This window comes from Lepus europaeus, unplaced genomic scaffold (assembly GCF_033115175.1).
Source record: "Lepus europaeus isolate LE1 unplaced genomic scaffold, mLepTim1.pri SCAFFOLD_49, whole genome shotgun sequence".
Lineage (NCBI taxonomy): Eukaryota > Metazoa > Chordata > Mammalia > Lagomorpha > Leporidae > Lepus > Lepus europaeus.
Genome location: NW_026909365.1, coordinates 817,948 through 822,338, shown reverse-complemented (window position 1 = coordinate 822,338; position 4,391 = coordinate 817,948).

The following is a 4,391-nucleotide window of genomic DNA, read 5'->3' as shown; positions in this document are numbered from 1 at the left end:
TGGCTAACTCAATCCCAGATATTGTTACCTCCTCTGTGCTTGTGTATTCCTGATATTATCCACAGACTTGATTGTTTTGAGTGTTTTTTATCGGGGAATATTTAGTTTTGTACCGTAGAAACACTAATTCGTTCCACAAGGAGACACCAGCTCTACACATTCGTATTTTCTGCGGAGAAAGCTAGAGGAACTGCGGCACTCAAACATGCTATTTCTGTTTGTATAGATAACATATTATGCACTTGCCTAACGAAAAGACTTTGCTTTTATCCAAAACCATTTTTACTGTGATTTTCTCGGTCCATTGCATACGAATTCCTCACCAGTTTGTCCGGATATGACTGGATGAAACCAGAAATATCCAGTTGTGTTTTGCCTAACTCAATACAAAATATTATGAAAGCCTCTGTGTTTCTGTTTTCTGGATATTATCGAGGGACTTATTGTTTTGAAGGTTTTTATCATGGAACATTTAATTTTGTACCATTGAATCACTGATAGGTTCATAATGCAACACCAGCTCTACACATTCGTATTTTCTAGGGTGAAAGCTAGAGGAACTGCGGCAAACAAACATGATATTTCTGTTTGTATAGATGACATTTTATGCACTTGGCTAACGAAAAGATTTTGCTTGTCTCCAAAACCATTTTTACTGTGATTTTCTCGGACCATTGCATATGAATTCCACACCAGTTTGTCCGGAAATATCTGGATGTTTACGTATATATCCGGTTGTGTTTTGGCTAACTCAATCCCAGATATTGCTACAGCGTCTGTTTTGTGTATTCCTGATATTATCCACGGAGTTTATTTTTTTGAATGTTTTTTTTCGGGGAACATTCTTTTTTGTGCTTCGAAACACCAAATCGTTCCACATGGAGACAACAGCATTACACATTCATATTTTCCAGGGAGACAGCTAGAGGAATTGCGGCAAACAAACAAGATATTTCTGTTTGTATCGAAGATATTTTATCTACTTGCCTAACGAAAAGATTTGCTTTTCTCCAAAACCATTTTTACTGTGATTTTCTCGGTCCATTGCATACGAATTCCACACCAGTTTGTCCGGATATGACTGGATGAAACCAGAAATATATGTTGTGTTTGGCTAACTCAATCACAGATATTGCTACAGCCTCTGTGTTTGTATATTCCTGATATTATCCATGGACTTCATATTTTTCAATGTTTTTTTTTTCATGGAACATTTAATTTTGTACTTGGAAACACTAATTGGTTCTGCATGGAGACACCAGCTGTACATATTTGTATTTTCAAGGGAGAAATCTAGAGGAACTGCGGCAAACAAACATGATATTTCTGTTTGTATACATGACATTTTATGCACTTGCCTAACATAAAGACTTTGCTTTTCTCCAAAACCATATTTACTGTGATTTTCTCGATCCATTGCATTGGAATTCCACACCAGTTTGTCCGGATATGACTGGATGAAGCCAGAAATATCCGGTTGTGTTTTGGCTAACTCAATCCCAAATACTATGAAACCCTCTGTGTTTTTTTTCCAGATATTATCAACGGACTTTATTGTTTTGAATGTTTTTTATCGGGGAACACTTTATTTTGAGCTTGGATACAGTAATTGGTTCCGCATGGAGACACCAGCTCTACACATTTGTATTTTCTACGGAGAAAGCTAGAGGAACTGCGGCAAACAAACATGATATTTCTGTTTGTCTAGACGACATTTTATGCACTTGCCTATCAAAAAGATTTTGCTTTTCTCCAAAAATGTTTTTACTAGGATTTATTCGGTCCATTGCATATGAACTCCACACCAGTTTGTCCGAATATCACTGGATGAAACCAGAAATATCCGGTTGTGTTTTGGCGAAATCAATCCGAAATATTATGAAAGCCTCTGTGTTTGTGTTTTCTGGATATTATCAATGAACTTTATTGTTTTGAATGCTTTTATCAGGGAATATTTAATTTTGTACCATTGAAACACTAATTGGTTCATCATGGGGACACCAGCTCTACACATTCGTATTTTCTAGGGAGAAAGCTAGAGGAACTGCGGCAAATAAACATGATATTTCTGTTTATGTAGATGACATTTTATGCACTTGCCTAATGAAAAGACTTTACTTTTCTCCAAAACCATTTTTACTGTGATTTTCTTGGTCCATTGCACACGAATTCTGCACCAGTTTTTCTGGATATGACTGGATGAAAACAGAAATATCCCGTACTGCTTTGCTAACTCAATCCGAATTATTGTGAAAGCCTCTGTGTTTGTTTTTTTCTGGATATTATCGATGGTCTTTATTGTTTTCAATGTTTTTATCAGGGAACATTTCATTTTGTACCGTTGAAACACTAATCCGTTCCATATGGAGACACCAGCTCTACACATTCGTATTTTCCAGGGAGAAAGCTAGAGGAACTGTGGCAAATAAACATTATATATCTGTTTGTATCGATGATATTTTCTGCAATTACCTAACGAAAAGATTTTGCTTTTCTCCAAAACCATTTTTACTGTGATTTTCTCCTTCCATTGCATACGGATTCCACACCAGTGTGTCCAGATATGACTGGATTTAAACAGAAATATCCGGTTGTGCTTTGGCTAACTCAATCCGAAATGTTGTGAAAGCCTCTGTGTTTGGTTTTTTTTTTTTTTTGGATATTATCGATGGTCTTTATTGTTTTGAATGTTTTTATCAGGGAACATTTCATTTTGTACCGTTGAAACACTAATTGCTTCATCATGGGAACACCAGCTCTAGGCATTCGTATTTTCTAGGGAGAAAGCTAGAGGAACTGCGGCAAACAAACATGACATTTCTGTTTGTCTAGATGACATTTTATGCACTTGTCTAATGTAAAGACTTTGCTTTTCTCCGAAACCATTTTTACTGTGATTTGCTCATTCCATTGCATATGAATTCCACACCAGTTTGTCCGGATATGATTGGATGAAACCAGAAATATCCGATTTTGTTTTGGCTAACTCAATCCCAGATATTGTTACCTCCTCTGTGCTTGTGTATTCCTGATATTATCCACAGACTTGATTGTTTTGAGTGTTTTTTATCGGGGAATATTTAGTTTTGTACCGTAGAAACACTAATTCGTTCCACAAGGAGACACCAGCTCTACACATTCGTATTTTCTGCGGAGAAAGCTAGAGGAACTGCGGCACTCAAACATGCTATTTCTGTTTGTATAGATAACATATTATGCACTTGCCTAACGAAAAGACTTTGCTTTTATCCAAAACCATTTTTACTGTGATTTTCTCGGTCCATTGCATACGAATTCCTCACCAGTTTGTCCGGATATGACTGGATGAAACCAGAAATATCCAGTTGTGTTTTGCCTAACTCAATACAAAATATTATGAAAGCCTCTGTGTTTCTGTTTTCTGGATATTATCGAGGGACTTATTGTTTTGAAGGTTTTTATCATGGAACATTTAATTTTGTACCATTGAATCACTGATAGGTTCATAATGCAACACCAGCTCTACACATTCTTATTTTCTAGGGTGAAAGCTAGAGGAACTGCGGCAAACAAACATGATATTTCTGTTTGTATAGATGACATTTTATGCACTTGGCTAACGAAAAGATTTTGCTTGTCTCCAAAACCATTTTTACTGTGATTTTCTCGGACCATTGCATATGAATTCCACACCAGTTTGTCCGGAAATATCTGGATGTTTACGTATATATCCGGTTGTGTTTTGGCTAACTCAATCCCAGATATTGCTACAGCGTCTGTTTTGTGTATTCCTGATATTATCCACGGAGTTTATTTTTTGGATTGTTTTTTTTCGGGGAACATTCTTTTTTGTGCTTCGAAACACCAAATCGTTCCACATGGAGACAACAGCATTACACATTCATATTTTCCAGGGAGACAGCTAGAGGAATTGTGGCAAACAAACAAGATATTTCTGTTTGTATCGAAGATATTTTATCTACTTGCCTAACGAAAAGATTTGCTTTTCTCCAAAACCATTTTTACTGTGATTTTCTCGGTCCATTGCATACGAATTCCACACCAGTTTGTCCGGATATGACTGGATGAAACCAGAAATATATGTTGTGTTTGGCTAACTCAATCACAGATATTGTTACCTCCTCTGTGCTTGTGTATTCCTGATATTATCCACAGACTTGATTGTTTTGAGTGTTTTTTATCGGGGAATATTTAGTTTTGTACCGTAGAAACACTAATTCGTTCCACAAGGAGACACCAGCTCTACACATTCGTATTTTCTGCGGAGAAAGCTAGAGGAACTGCGGCACTCAAACATGCTATTTCTGTTTGTATAGATAACATATTATGCACTTGCCTAACGAAAAGACTTTGCTTTTATCCAAAACCATTTTTACTGTGATTTTCTCGGT